Source organism: Pleurodeles waltl, chromosome 1_2, assembly GCF_031143425.1.
Source record: "Pleurodeles waltl isolate 20211129_DDA chromosome 1_2, aPleWal1.hap1.20221129, whole genome shotgun sequence".
NCBI classification, from domain to species: Eukaryota; Metazoa; Chordata; class Amphibia; order Caudata; family Salamandridae; genus Pleurodeles; species Pleurodeles waltl.
In genome coordinates, this window is record NC_090437.1 from 367,899,674 (window position 1) to 367,915,895 (window position 16,222).

Below are 16,222 nucleotides of genomic sequence, written 5' to 3' on the forward strand. Positions count from 1 at the left end.
TGGCGCAGTGCTGGCAGACATGGCTTTTGACATCAATGAACGTTTTGCTGTATTACAGGAACTACAAGACTTCCAAGAAGAGTGCTCAAATTAAATTTCCAAAAGTTCTGCCACTGATGAACTGAAGGAGCAACCAGCATCTTCCGACAGGATTCCTAATGTGGAAGAACTAGCTTGAGAGAAGACTATGGAAAAAAAGGAAATTGCCCCATCATACCAAGGACCAATACCAGTTCTTGGCATTTAAGGTAACAAGACTGTCATTTGTTGTTAAAACAATGATTCATTTCATTTGATCTAATTAAGCTACACTATGTGGCCAGTCCTACAAAGTAGCCACAAAGGACCCTGGGTAGTTCCCTACCTCTTCTCACTACCCGAAAGGAGAACCCTCTACAAGCTTTGAGTAATACATATATTGCTTCTCTCTGACTAGGCACTTCCATGCTAGATGTTCACTAGTTCCTATTGCTACTGCTAATACAGGGAACACTCCAGATGTGAGTCTACAGTTTTAAACTGCAGCTTCTACTAATAAATGTGTTTAATACCACCACATTTGGAAGAGCCTACCAGTTCTCCTTTACCAAGTGAAGCCCCTGTTTTTGCTCAGACTCCCCCTGGTTACTTTGGTGATATTGATGATTTTTCTTCAAACTCTTCACACACTTCACTGCATGAAGTATGTGTATTTCTTATGTGCTTAAAATAGCAATGGATGGCATAATTACTTCTAGTGACATTTCTAATAAATGGGATGTGGAGGCTGTAAGAAGCCTGCTTTCTTAATTGTAAAGTTACACTGTATTTGAGACTGAAGATTTGTATTTCCATTCTGCTAATTTGGGTGAAACATTTTGCTGTCATCACTATGTTCATCATTATTTACACAGAGCTATTTCTCCACATGCATTTTTTAACTACACACAATGGGAACATTGCTCAACACCACCAGTGGGTAGCGCAAAAATATATTTGAAAAAGTTTGCATATTTTTCAAGACACAGTCGTTTAGATTTGATTTCTTATTATCATAAGCTTCCCCCCACTGAAGAAAAATATGCTGACCCAAACTAAGTTGATTTATTCAGAAGCATTTATATCACATATCCGTAGGTTTATGAGTATTGGAAAAAGGAAATTGATTTGAAATCAGTTCGGAAACATGCTATTGGCAAGTACAGGGCAATGATGCTTTGTTTACCACCTGTCTCATTACTAAAAAAAATTATCTTCTGGAATATAATAGTGCAACAAAAATCTTGTGTGGGTCTGCCCACAGTTAAGAACATACCAAGCATTCCCTCCATTGCAAAAGTGATAATTGTCAACATTTTGCAAATGTTCCAGAAGACCAGTTAAACAACATGTTTCAGAATTGTACACATAATTCTGCACTTGCAGGTCCAGATGGGTTGTTGGTGTGGCCAGTTGACAAAAATGGCTATCAAAGACATTTTTTTAACTCATCAAAGGGTTTTTAAACCATCGGACCAGTCTCCTGGCACTTTGGGGCAGATTTATTGAAAGTGGTGCTGAACTGAGTCCAGCTCCACTTTCCTTACACCCCACTATCGCCACCATGTGTGCGCCATATTCAAAATACGGCACTCCATGGCACAGGGTAGGGGGCAATAGCGTCATTTCACAAAATATTGGCACTACTCCTGAAGAGTGCATAGGGATCCATTTAAAAGCATGGAAGCCCCTTTTAACGCCTGCTCTGGAGTCCTATTTTAGGCTTGGTCTTCTGCTTTTTATTTTAGTTTGAGATTTTTTCCACATTGCCAAGGGGAGGGTGTGGTATAGCATGAAAGGGCCCGCATCGAGCCTCCATTTTAGATTAGACATTTTAACTGGGCATTCTTTTCTGATTATGGCTTTTACCCTGGTTTTACACTCATGAAATAATGTACTGAGAAAGTACTGTACATGCAGTCTATTCTTTGTAAGTGTTTCTCTCATGCAGTCCATACTCTCCCTCAAGGCTAGGCACATGGAACGAAATGCTCTTGCATCATGATTGTACCACAGACAAATCATTGCTTCAGCTCAGCACCTTTGACACAGTGGATATGGATAATACTTTCGTTATAAAAACTGCCTCTGTGATATATTTGGCAGAGGAGCACTTCTGCTGGCATTATTCTGGAATGCGATGCATTGTGACCAAGATGCAGCCCTGCTACTGCTGACCTCCATCCTGCAAGGGACAATAGCCTGCACTATATCAGACTGGCACATCTTAACAAGGTATGGGGGTTAGGCTATTCCAATTTATCGGGCAGATGGTACTCCCACAATGCTCTTGATAGTGTAGGTAGTAACAGATAGGAGTGTACCAACATAGTAACATTATCATAGTGGAACTGTTTATCTGTTTCACCATCCTTCATAATGCTGGTTACCATGCTTTATTTAATCTGCCTAATAATTGCAGCTCATTTGTATACAAGAATATGATCATGTATCATACCTTGGGCATGGAAAATAACAACAAAAGGGTAGATCTTTTTCCACAATTTCCTTGGAAATCAGAGTAGTCGTATTTGAGGTTGCAGATACCAAAAGGTATCCTGGTAAGTTAGGGGTTCAAATAGGGCACTGTGAGCTAGCTAGGAATTGTGTCAACATTTCCTAATGGTATAGATAGACTGACTCCCTAAATCCTGACCTTTCGGTTGACCTGATACACAGTCCTACTTAATTCATAGGAACCGTATAAAAGTTGCCAAGTTGACTGCATTCGCACCCTCGTCATGCACTTCTAATTGCTCCACATATTAAATTACTCATGACATCTTCTATGACATCATTAATAATATCACTACAACATTTTGGGGGTGATTCTGACCTCGGCGGTAAAAGGCCCTTACCGTCGGTCAGAAGTCCGCCATTCTACCGCCGCGGCAAACCGCCATGTTTATTCTGACCACCAACTGACAAACCGCCAAAAACCCGACATCCACGGAAGGCCGCCTCATCAGCGGGCGGCGATAAACTGGAGATAACCAAACCTCCACTGCCACGCCAACACAAACACGCCCATGCCATTCTGACCCACGAATCCACGCGGTGGTCTGTCAACCGCGGTATTCCATTGGCGGTACACACCGCCACGGTCAAAATACACATACCCTTACAAAACACAGCCACATTGGACGATTCAAAATACACACACCTGAGACACATACACACACCACTCCCACACATCCAATACAATATAAAACACACACCCACATCACCCACAAACACCTACTACCAAAATTATCTGAGAGAAGGCGCAATACACTGAGAGAGAGCACAGGGAACGCAAAGCACAACACACACAGGAACACAACATCATCACCCACACCACAACTGCGCACACATCACCACGCACATCACCACAAACACCACCCCACACCTCATCCACACCACCCCATGGCACCCCAAAGACACCCCAGGTTCTCGTACCAATAACTCAGAGTCATGGTGGAGGAAATAATCAGGGTAGAGCCCCAGCTCTTCGGCACACAGGTGCAGCACACCACTATAGCAAGGAAGGCTGAGCTATGGCAAAGGATCGTAGACAGGGTCAACGCTGTGGGACAGCATCCCAGAAATCGGGACGACATCCGAAAGCGATGGAACTACCTACGGGGGAAGGTGCGCTCCATGGTGTCGCGACACAACATCGCTGTGCAGAAGACTGGCGGCGGACCCCCACCCACTCCACCCCAATTTACAGAATGGGAGCAAGAGGTAGTAAACATCCTGCATCCTCACGGCCTCGCTGGAGTACACGGAGGAATGGACTCTGGTAAGTCGAATCTCAACTACTTCACCCCCCGCCAATCACCATCATGCCAACCCACAACCCCACCCTCACCCCCAATCTCAAACCCCCCAGCACACATCCTCCCTGCCATTGTCCCACCAGCACAACCCACCCTAAACGACACCAACCCCTGAATGCCAACACAAACCATAGACAGCCATCACCAATGCATGACCACTGCACAGACCCATCCACCCCCCCCCAACCACCCTCACAACACCTCCCATAAGGGAATGCCAGCACTAGGGGACAAGGGTACCCACAAAATGCACGCCATGGCACACACAAAAACAATAACCACACTATTTCACCCCTGCAGGGCCCGAACGCCAACACACCGCCACAGAGGGTCCAGATTTGTCCATCCCACCCCCAGAATAGCCCCACAGTGAGGACAGCAGCTCTGTCGACCTAGAAACTGATGACCAGCCCGGACCATCGGGGACCTCTGGACAGTCGGTTCCCCACACACAGACACAGGCCACACCAGACCCAACCCCCTCTGGGAACACCAGCACAGCTCCCACCCAGCGGGCCCATGCCTCTGTCTCCAGGACGCATCAATCAGCGGTGTGTCCGCCACTACAGGGCACCCAGGCTGACCCACCACCCCAACAACAACAGGGACCTGGGGGCAGTGGTAGTGGGCACACCGTCCAGGGGACAGAGGCCCGGGGAAACAGGGCAACTGGGAGGGCTGCTGTGCGACAGGGGGGGGGAGGAGAGGCCCAGGGAACCCACTCTCCAAGAGGCCCTCACCACCATCATGGGAGCATACCATCACTCCCAGGAGACGATGGCGATGGTACTGGCCAGGTTCACCGAGATCCAGGCACAGCAGGAGGAACGCTACATGGGGTTCAGCAATGAACTCAGGGACATCGCTACCGCCATGGGGACCATAGTCCAGGCCCTCAACCGGATAGAAACCACATTGCGGGATCATGTGGCACCCCAAAGGGCCCCTGTCACTAGCCAGGACCAGGAACAGCCTACCACCTCCGCCGGCGCTAGTGGACTGGAGGCCCCACCACAACGTCAGGCCACCAGAACCCCACCTCCTGCTGAAGAACAACCACCCCGCAAGCGGAACCTGAGATCTCACAGGAAGACAGAGTAGGATGCCAAGACCCCCGCCAGCACAACATACCCCCTGATGTCATCCCATTGTCCCACATTGTCACCCTGTCCAATCTTAAACTGCCACTGCTCCATCCTTCCACAGGCATATGGACAATGCACCTGTGAAACTGAGAACTGGACTCTGCCATGGACATTACTCCACCCCCACCCATCACCGTTTCAATATCATGTACCAAGATCTAGCACTAAAAATAAATCACTTATTGCACTGAAATCATTCAGGAGTCAGCCTGTATTATTTACAAATGTATTACACATTAATGTTCAATAATGGTCCTTCAATTCATGATGACAACATACCGACGTCAATGAGCATTAGTCCATGGGCTAACCAAGCAGAAGTCACGCAGTGGGTGATACAGCACTGAAAAGAGAAGGGAAAATCCCAAATCAATTAAAAAGAACTTGGGGGGAAATACACAAAGTAGAGATGCAGGAGGCTTTAAGTAAATGTTAAATGGCGTGGGTGATTCTTACCTATGTGCTACTGAAAATACTGTTGGATGACTGTGTCCCTGTTGTCTGTGTCGTCCCCGTCGTCTTCCTCCTCTTCACTCTCCACAGGCTCCACAGCTGCTACAACACCACCATCTGGACCATCCTCCTGCAGGAAAGGCACCTGGCGTCGCAATGCCAGGTTGTGAAGCATGCAGCAGGCCACGATGATCTGGCACACCTTCTTTGGTGAGTACATCAGGGATCCACCTGTTATATGCAGGCACCTAAACCTGGCCTTCAGGAGCCCGAAGGTCCTTTCTATTATCCTCCTCGTTCGCCCATGGACCTCATTGTACCGTTCCTCTGCCCTGGTCCGGGGATTCCTCACTGGGGTCAATAGCCAAGGCAGGTTGGGGTAACCAGAGTCACCTATTAGCCACACACGTTGTCTCTGTAGCTGTTCCATCACATAGGGGATGCTGCTATTACGCATAACATACGCGTCATGCACTGACCCTGGGAACTTGGCATTTACATGGGAGATGTACTGGTCAGCCAAACAGACCACCTGAACATTCATAGAATGGTAACTTTTTCTGTTTCTGTACACCTGCTCATCGTCTTTTGGGGGTACTAAAGCCACATGGGTCCCATCAATGGCACCAATGATGTTGAGGATATGTCCAAGGGCATAGAAATCACCCTTCACAGTGGGCAAATCAGCCTCCTCAGGGAAAACAATATAGCTCCGCATGTATTTCAGAAGGGCAGACAACACTCTGGACAAAATCCTTGAAAACATAGGCTGAGACATTCCAGATGACATGGCCACTGTTGTCTGGAATGAGCCACTTGCCAAAAAATGGAGGACTGACAGAACCTGCACCAGAGGGGGAATTCCTGTGGGTTGGCGGATGGGGGACATCAGGGCTGGCTCCAGCTGGGCACACAGTTCATGGATAGTGGCACGGTCAAGTCTGTATCGTAGTATAATATGGCGTTCTTCCATTGTCGACAGGTCAGCCAGCGGTCGGTACACACGAGGATTCATCCTTCTCCTCGCAAGTCCCAGCGGACGGTGCCTAGGAAGGACAACATGGAGTATAGAGTCAAGCAACACACAGGTACGTTCACACAGCTTGCACAGTAATTGAATCGAAATGCAGTGAAAGGCATGTATGAGTGGCAATGCAAGGCCTAGGCCTGTGTGACGCAGTAGAAATTATGCCATGTGGGCCCTTGAAATGGCGGCTGCCTGACCTGTGAAGTGGGACAATGGGATGTGAGGTCAATGCGCTGGCGTGGCGCACCGTGGCGTTAGGCGGTCGAAGACCGCTGTACGAAGGCGCATTGATTAACATTGAAGCCTATGGGTTTCAGGAGCCAATGACAATGTGCGCTGGCGGTCGCGGTACGCACCGCCGCGGGCGTGACCGCCATTTTCTATCTGCTTAATCACTCGAGACCTGATCATCCACAGGAGAGGACCTATACTGCAAGTGCTGCTGTGACCTCGGTCTGGAAGTGACAATGGCTGCTGCGACTGGGGAAAGGGCCCCTGCCTTCACGTCTGAGGAGTTGGAGAAAATTGTGGATGGGGTCCTCCCCCAGTATGCGTTACTCTACGGTCCTCCAGACCAACAGGTAAGTACACTGGGTGCACATTGAATGGGCTATGCCTGTGTGGAGTGGGGTGGATGTAAGTTGGTGGGGTGGGGGGCGAATGAGGAGTGCAACGCACGACAGATGAGAGCATGTGCCATATGGCAAGGTTGGGGAGGGGGGCAAATCACATCTAACATGCAGAAAATTGATGAATTTTTCCTTCCCACCCTGTACATGTCAACTAGGTCAGCGCCCATCAGAAAGTGGACATTTGGCGTGCCATCGCCAAGGAAGTCCGGGCCCTGGGAGTCCACATCAGACGGGGCACCCACTGCCGCAAGAGGTGGGAGGACATCCGCCGCGGAACCAGGAAGACCGCCGAGTCACTGCTGGGGATGGCCTCCCAACCTAGGAGGGGTGCCAGTCGTACCCTGACCCCCCTGATGTCCCGGATCCTGGCGGTGGCCTACCCTGATTTGGATGGGCGCTTGAGGACATCACAGCAGACACAAGGGGGTGAGTATCAGCACATTATGCTATCTTTACGCTCAGTGGAGGCGTCTGGGTGGGGGAGGAGGGCTGTGGGTGACATTAGGCCAGGGCGCTTTCTGTAGTGTAGTCCTCTCCTTTAGGCATGGCCCTGTGCTCCCGGCCCCCACCTCTGTAGGGTGACAAGTACAGCTATCGATGGTCCAGCATCACACATGTGCGCGTTTGTTGTCTCTAGACCTGTTGTCCTAGTCAGAAGTACTGAGTATTGTACCCCGAATGCGCGGCTTAGTGCATGAGGCTCCTGTGTCTGTCCTCTCCGCCAACGGTGTTGACATTGCATGCACTCAACCTGGTCTTTGTTTTTCTCCCCCCACCCTTCTTCTTCATCTTCTTGTGCATGTGTGCATTAGCATCATCAGGCGGATGAGAATTGGCATCGGAGCACGAGGGAGCTGCAAGTCACAAGGCCCCGGTGGGACCAGGAACAGACACCGAGGGCACCAGTGATCCGGAGGGCGAGGGGAGCACCACAACGGGGACCGGTGGTGACACCAGCGACACCGACACGTCCTCGGATGGGAGCTCCCTAGCGGTGGTGGCAACATCCGTGCCCCCCGCCTCTACAGGTACAGCCGCCACCCAGCGCACCAGCACCGCCCTCCCAGCATCCCCTCAGCCTTCGCTCCGTGCCCGCTCGCCCAGGAAGGCGGGCATCTCCTTCGCCCCAGGCACCTCAGCCCCTGCCCCTGTCACCCCTGCTGCCCTCAGTGAGGAGGTCATTGACCTCCTTCAGACCATCATTGTTGGGCAGACTACCCTTTTGAATGCCATCCAGGGGGTGGAAAGGGAGGTGCATCGGAGCAATGCCTACCTGGAGGGCATTCATTCGGGTCAGGCTGCCCATCAACGATCGTTCAATACTCTGGCCTCAGCACTGACGGCAGCCATTGTCCCTGTTTCCAGCCTCCCTCTTCTGACTGCCTCCACCCTGTCTCTGTCTCCTGTTCCTCAGCCTATCCCATCCACACCATCAGACCAGCCTGCACACACCTCAACACCCAAGGGCAGCTCATCCAGACACAAGCACCACAGAACCCACAAGCATTCACCCAAGCAACACCCAGATGCAGACATTCACTACCACCTCTGTGTCCCCCTCCTCCTCGTCTCCCTCCTCCCTCCCTGTGACGTCTACACTCACACCTGCATGCACACCACCATCAGCCAGTGCTTCCATCACCAGCACTCCCTCCAGTACAGTCCGCACATGTGCAGTCACCACCCCCACTACCATTTACACGTCCCCTGTGTCCTCTCCCACTGTGTCTGTCACCCCCTCTTCCAAGACACACAAACGCAGGCAGACACCTACCCAACAGCCATCCACCTCACGACAGCCTCCAGCACAAGCACCTGCACCCAAAGACAGCACACCTGACTCTCCTACAACCACATCCTCTTCCTCCACTCCCATCACCACTACTCCTACCCTTTACCTTGGTCCTAAAAAAGTTTTCCTCGCTAATCTTAACCTCTTTCCCTCCCCTGACCCACCCCCTCCATCTGCAAAGAGTCCCAAGAGCACCTCAGCCACCACCAGCCCAGCTTTGAGTGTCACTGTGGTGCATGGGTTCTGGAGTCCACCCTTTGCCAGCAGTGACACTTCAATCAGCAGCAAGGGGACAGCCAGCCCCCCCCCAGGCAAGAGGACCAGGAAACTAAAGGGCCGCCGTGAGAGGACTGACACGGCTGCCCCCAAGGAGCAAAGTTCGCCCACTTCACCAGCCACAACATCTAGGGGAGGCAAGGGCCCGAGAGCCCCATCTAAGGAGCGAAAGGGCAGCAGGGCGGAGAAGTCAGCCAGCAGGAGCGCGGAGCAGGAGGGCCCCACAAGCCCCATCCCGGGTGTTAGGGAGAACACCAAAGGGCCCAGGACTCCGTCACCGAAGGGTCCAGCAACAGCACGGTCGGAGGGCGACTGAGCAGGGAGTCCAGGCCAGGTCTGGCTCCCTTGACTTACTGGACGAGCACCGCTGAACAGGGCCCCGCCGTGAAGAATGGCACTGCTGAACAGGGCCCCGCCGTGCAGAAGAGCACCGCTGAACAGGGCCCCGCCGTGCAGAAGAGCACCGCTGAACAGGGCCGCGCCGTGAAGAATGGCACCGCTGAACAGGGCCCCGCCGTGCAGAAGAGCACCGCTGAACAGGGCCTGCCGTGAAGAATGGCACCGCTGAACAGGGCCCCGCCGTGCAGAAGAGCACCGATGAACAGGGCCCCGCCGTGAAGAATGGCACCGCTGAACAGGGCCCCGCCGTGAAGAATGGCACCGCTGAACAGGGCCCCGCCGTGCAGAAGAGCACCGCTGAACAGGGCCCCGCCGTGAAGAATGGCACCGCTGAACAGGGCCCTTCCTGTCAAGCACCGCTCCGCTGGGCCCTTCCTGTCAAGCACCGCTCCGCTGGGCCCCGCCGTCTCAAGCACCGCTCCGCTGGGCCCTTCCTGTCAAGCACCGCTCCACTGGGCACCGCCGTCTCAAGCACCGCTCCGCTGGGCCCTTCCTGTCAAGCACCGCTCCGCTGGGCCCTTCCTGTCAAGCACCGCTCCGCTGGGCCCAGCCGTCTCAAGCACCGCTCCGCTGGGCCCTTCCTGTCAAACACCGCTCCGCTGGGCACCGCCGTCTCAAGCACCGCTCCGCTGGGCCCTTCCTGTCAAGCACCGCTCCGCTGGGCCCTTCCTGTCAAGCACCGCTCCGCTGGGCCCCGCCGTCTCAAGCACCGCTCCGCTGGGCCCTTCCTGTCAAGCACCGCTCCGCTGGGCCCTTCCTGTCAAGCACCGCTCCGCTGGGCCCTTCCTGTCAAGCACCGCTCTGCTGTGCCCTTCCTGTCAAGCACCGCTCCGCTGGGCCCTTCCTGTCAAGCACCGCTCCGCTGGGCCCTTCCTGTCAAGCACCGCTCCGCTGGGCCCGCCGTCTCAAGCACCGCTCCGCTGGGCCCTTCCTGTCAAGCACCGCTCCGCTGGGCCCCGCCGTCTCAAGCACCGCTCCGCTGGGCCCTTCCTGTCAAGCACCACTCCGCTGGGCCCTTCCTGTCAAGCACCGCTCCGCTGGGCCCTTCCTGTCAAGCACCGCTCTGCTGTGCCCTTCCTGTCAAGCACCGCTCCGCTGGGCCCTTCCTGTCAAGCACCGCTCCGCTGGGCCCTTCCTGTCAAGCACCGCTCCGCTGGGCCCGCCGTCTCAAGCACCGCTCCGCTGGGCCCTTCCTGTCAAGCACTACTCCGCTGGGCACCGCCGTCTCAAGCACCGCTCCGCTGGGCCCTTCCTGTCAAGCACCGTTCCGCTGGGCCCCGCCGTCTCAAGCACCGCTCCGCTGGGCCCTTCATGTCAAGCACCGCTCCGCTAGGCAACGCCGTCTCAAGCACCGCTCCGCTGGGCACCGCCGTCTCAAGCACCGCTCCGCTGGGCCCTTCCTGTCAAGCACCGCTCCGCTGGGCCCGCCGTCTCAAGCACCGCTCCGCTGGGCACTGCCGTCTCAAGCACTGCTCCGCTGGCCCCTTCCTGTCAAGCACCGCTCCGCTGGGCCCCGCCGTCTCAAGCACCGCTCCGCTGTGCCCCGCCGTCTCAAGCACCGATCCGCTGGGCCCTTCCTGTCAAGCACCGCTCCGCTGGGCCCCGCCGTCTCAAGCACCGCTCCGCTGGGCACCGCCGTCTCAAGCACCGCTCCGCTGGGCCCTTCCTGTCAAGCACGGCTCTGCTGTGCCCCGCCGTCTCAAGCACCGCTCCGCTGGGCCCTTCCTGTCAAGCACCGCTCCGCTGGGCACTGCCGTCTCAAGCACCGCTCCGCTGGGCCCTTCCTGTCAAGCACCGCTCCGCTGGGCCCCGCCGTCTCAAGCACCGCTCCGCTGGGCACCGCCGTCTCAAGCACCGCTCCGCTGGGCCCTTCCTGTCAAGCACCGCTCCGCTGGGCCCCGCCGTCTCAAGCACCGCTCCGCTGGGCACCGTCGTCTCAAGCACCGCTCCGCTGGGCCCTTCCTGTCAAGCACCGCTCCGCTGGGCCCCGCCGTCTCAAGCACCGCTCCGCTGGGCCCTTCCTGTCAAGCACCGCTCCGCTGGGCCCTTCCTGCATGCACTGTTAACGGTTCACTGTGCCCACCATGCCTCCTCCTTGACCAGTGGAGACTGTAATCCACCTGATGGACTGTGGCTTTGCACTCCCCAGGATGGCACAGTGGGCAAACCACCCACTGTAGAGACTTGAGAGACTGTGGCTTTGCACTCCCCAGGATGGAACAGTGGGCAACCCACCTACTGTAGAGACTTGAGAGACTGTGGTTTTGCACTCCCCAGGATGGCACAGTGGGCAACCCACCCACTGTAGAGACTTGAGATACTGTGGCTTTGCACTCCCCAGGATGGAACAGTGGGCAACCCACCTACTGTAGAGACTTGAGAGACTGTGGCTTTGCACTCCCCAGGATGGAACAGTGGGCAAACCACCTACTGTAGAGACTTGAGAGACTGTGGCTTTGCACTCCCCAGGATGGCACAGTAGGCATGGTGGCCCCTTCGTGGATCTGACGTCGAGGACTCATGTGGCTGTGGTGCCCCCCCTTCCCTTCCCCCTGAGGTGCCTGTAGTTTTTTCATCAGATGCCCCTGCAGTGTTCTCTCCAAAGGACTCAGGTCTCCTGTGTGGGCTTTGCCCTTGTGTTGTTACACTTTGGCCCACGGACACTTCGATTTTCTTTTGATGTGCAGGACTAATTGCCTTGCTTATCCATTGCAATGTATATAGAATTATTTTGATATTGATTTTTTGGCTAGTTGACCAATACTTTTCAGAGCCTATTTTGTACATAAATTTGTATTCACAATTTAATTATGTCTTTGCATTTTTCAGGGGGGTTTGGGTGGTGTCACTGTGACTTGTTGCTCTGCATTGGTGTGTACATATTTGGGGGGGGTCGCATATGTGTGTGCCGTAACCTTTCCTCCTCCCCCCTCCTGTGTGTCGTAGGTGCAGTACTCACCGTTGTCGTTTGCGCCGGCGTTCGTACTCGTGGTAGATGAGCAGGTAGACGAGAGCAGGTAGGATGTTTAATTCGGGTTCCATGCTGTCCTCCTTCCTCGTGGAGTGCGTAGAGGTGAGCGTTTTCCCGTTCGTAGTCTGTTTCCGCCGTGTTTTTATCGGCGGGGCTCCCGCCCCGGAAAAGGTGGCAGATTGGTGAGTTATGATACTGTGGGCGGTACATTGTCTGCCGCCTGCCTGTTGGCGGTGACCGCTGCGCTGTTTGTCTGTACCGCCGTGGCGGTCGGAGTGTTAAAGTGGCGGTCTCTGTTGGCGGTTCCCGCCAGGGTCAGAATTCCATTTTTTGGACCACCAGCCTGTTGGCGGGTTGGCCGCCGCTTTATCACCGACCGCCAGGGTTAGAATCACCCCTTAGAGTGGAATTATTGATGAGAAAAGTGTGCATGGTGGGGTTTCAAGTTATAGTTACCTTATGGCACGAGGTACAGTTGTTAAAATGGCTTACTCAGCCTTTCTCACATTGTGAGAAGGCGTCCATGTCCTGAAATGCCTGAATGCTGAGAAGCTTTGAGCAATAAATGATTTAATGAATAAATAAATACATGAATAAATGAGTACAAATGCTGCCCTGAGTGCTGTCTCATTTGTAGAGCTGGAGAACCAGGTTCGAGTCTCAGCTTAGGGTCAATATTCAGTGATTCTGGGCAAATCACTTAGGGCCTAATTATGACATTGGTGGTCCAGGACTGCCAATACCGGGGTGGCAGTCAAACTGCCACACTCCAGGCAGACCGACACATTATGACCCTGGCAGTTGGACCACCGTGCCATCCAGGAACATGGTTCCTGACGGGCTGTCGGAGTCATGGCCAGCCATATCAGTGCTGAGTTCAGTGCCACTGTGCTGATCATGAGTCCAGTTTCTGCCAGCCTTTTCTTGGAGGGTCTAAGTGGGTCTGTCTGTGAGTGGGTGCATGTGTAGGTCTGTTAGTGGGTGCATGAGTGGGTATGTGAGTGGGTGCATAAGTGTCTGTGTAGGTCTGCGAGTGGGTGCATGAGTTTCTAAGGAGGTCTGTGGGTGAGTGCATGAACGTCTGAGTGGGTCTGTGAGTGAGCCCAAAAGTGCCTTAGGGATGTGTGAGTAGGTGCATGAGTGCCCGAGTGGGTGATTTTATTTTGTTTTTCTTGCGATATATGCAAACTCATTGCAATATTACACCTGGATCCATAGTGAGCATCGTGACAACTTCATAAATATTGTGAGTGGGGCGAAAAACACCTTTCCTTTGCTGTTTTATGCACATATTGTGTCAAAAAAACTATATCCAAACCATAGGGTCAGGTTACATCAAACTGACCCCTTATTCATTTTCCAAATTTTTATTTTCATGCCCCGGGAACCGTGACTATAATTTAAAATGGTGGCTGCAACTTTCTGTTCAGAGTGTGGCCAGCCAATTACTCTACTTCTATTTGCAAGCCCAGTCACAACTATTCACAAATTTGCCATGAGATCTTTGCAACCTTAGATATACAAATTTGGATTTCCTTTAATTTTTCCTAAACCACTGAATGGATTTACACAAAATAACAAAAAGGGTCCTCTGTGTTCCAACAGCTACTTTTCTGACAAATTTGGTGTAATTCTGCCCAGCAGTTTGACTGCAGGCGTGAATTATCATGAGAAATGTATTTTTTAAACTCCCACCCCTCTTTCTCGGCCCCCTCTTGACCAAGAACACCACCCCAATTGTTTGATGAATCTTCATGAAATTTTCCAAAAGAAAGTGTCGCAAGATTCTTGCTGCACACAGAACGTTTTGGGGTGATCCGTCAAGTGAGGGCAGAGATAAAAGGGGTGTCAAAAATGTTGTATTTCCTATGTTAATTCCATAAGGACCTTTAGACTCGACTTTAGTGTGATGGAATTAAAGCAAATTTGACAGAAAGCTTTCTTTCTGTACATAGATTGTGCTTTCGTTTATTTTGTGTAAATCTGTTCAGTAGTTGTTGAGAAATTTAAGGAAATCCAAATTTGTATAACTCTGGCCACAGCAACTTCGCAATTATTTTGTGAATATTTAGCAAAAATTCATGAATTTTTGTGAATGTGCGTGTGAAAAGAAGTGCTGTAATTCAAGTTATTTCAAGTAACTATAACTCATGCCCTAAGGTAACTATAAGGAGCGCCTTCACCATGCACGGTTATTTGCTTCACATATTGTATTGATGATGAGATCTTATATGGCATCTTTGAAATTATCACTACAACATTTTCAATAAAATTATTGATAAGAAAACTGTGCTTGCCAGTGGTGTGACTTATAGTTACTTGAAATAATTCTAAGTATAACTGCTGCTGAATTTCTGTGGTTTTTTAGGAGTAAACTCAGAACCTCAAGTCCCTGTAACCTTTGTGTTTTTTTTAGTGAAGATATGTATATACACATCCATGCCCGACTTACAGACCCACTCAGACAATCATGCACCCATTCACAGACCCATTCTGGTACTCATACACCTACTCACAAACCCACTAAGACAGCCATGCACCCACTCAGAGACCCACACAGACACTTATGCATCTTCTCACAGGCCCACTCAGACACTCATGCCCCCACTCATAGACTGACTCAGACACTCATGCACCCATTCTCAGACGCACCCATGCACCCTTGCACCCACTCACACACCCACTCAGACTCTCATGCACCCACTAACAGAACCAGAGGTTACAGGGACATTATAGTTAGGAAATAGAATGTTAAAAAACATAGGAATGTACTTAAAAAAACAAAGGTTACAGGGATGTTATAGTTAGGCTCACATTTAAAGGTACAAAATGAGAGAAATCCAGCAGTTATAGTTAGAGTCACTTCAAGAAACTATACCCCATGCCCTATCTGTAACTCATGCCTTTGGCATGCACTGTTAATTACCTCACATAATACAAAACTCATGACATTTTGATAAAATCATTGATAATATTTGCAGCCTGGCGGGGGTGCAAGCCACAAAGACACTCACACACGTACTTCCAGACCTACTCATTGAAATATGCACCCACTCACAGACCCACTCAGACACTTACACATCCACTCACATACCCTTCAGACACTCACACACCCACTCATAGACCCATTCAGTGACTCACAAACATACTCACAGACCCACTCAGACTCTCACACACCCACTCACAGACCCACTAAGACTCTCAAACACTCACAGACTCACACAGTCACTTACTCACACACCAACAGTCACACACCCACTCATTCACATACCCACACAGATACACACACACCCACTCACAGTCCCACTCAAACTCTCACACATCCACTGACAGATTCATTCCAAATCTCACACACCCACTCACAGACCCACTCTAACCATTGTACACCCAGTCACAGACAGTCACACTCCCACTGACAGACCCATGCAGACACTCGCCCACCCACTCACATACCTACTCAGTCATGCAACCACTGACAGACCCACTCAGACACTCATGCACCCAGTCACAGACATAGTCTGACATTCACACACCTACTTACAGACTTACTCAGTCATGCACTCACTCACAGTTCCACTCAAACACTCATGCAACCTCTTACTCACCCACTCAGAGACTCATGCATTCAGTCAAATCCTCATTCAGACACTCACACACCCACTCACTGAGTCACTTAGAGACTCTTGAG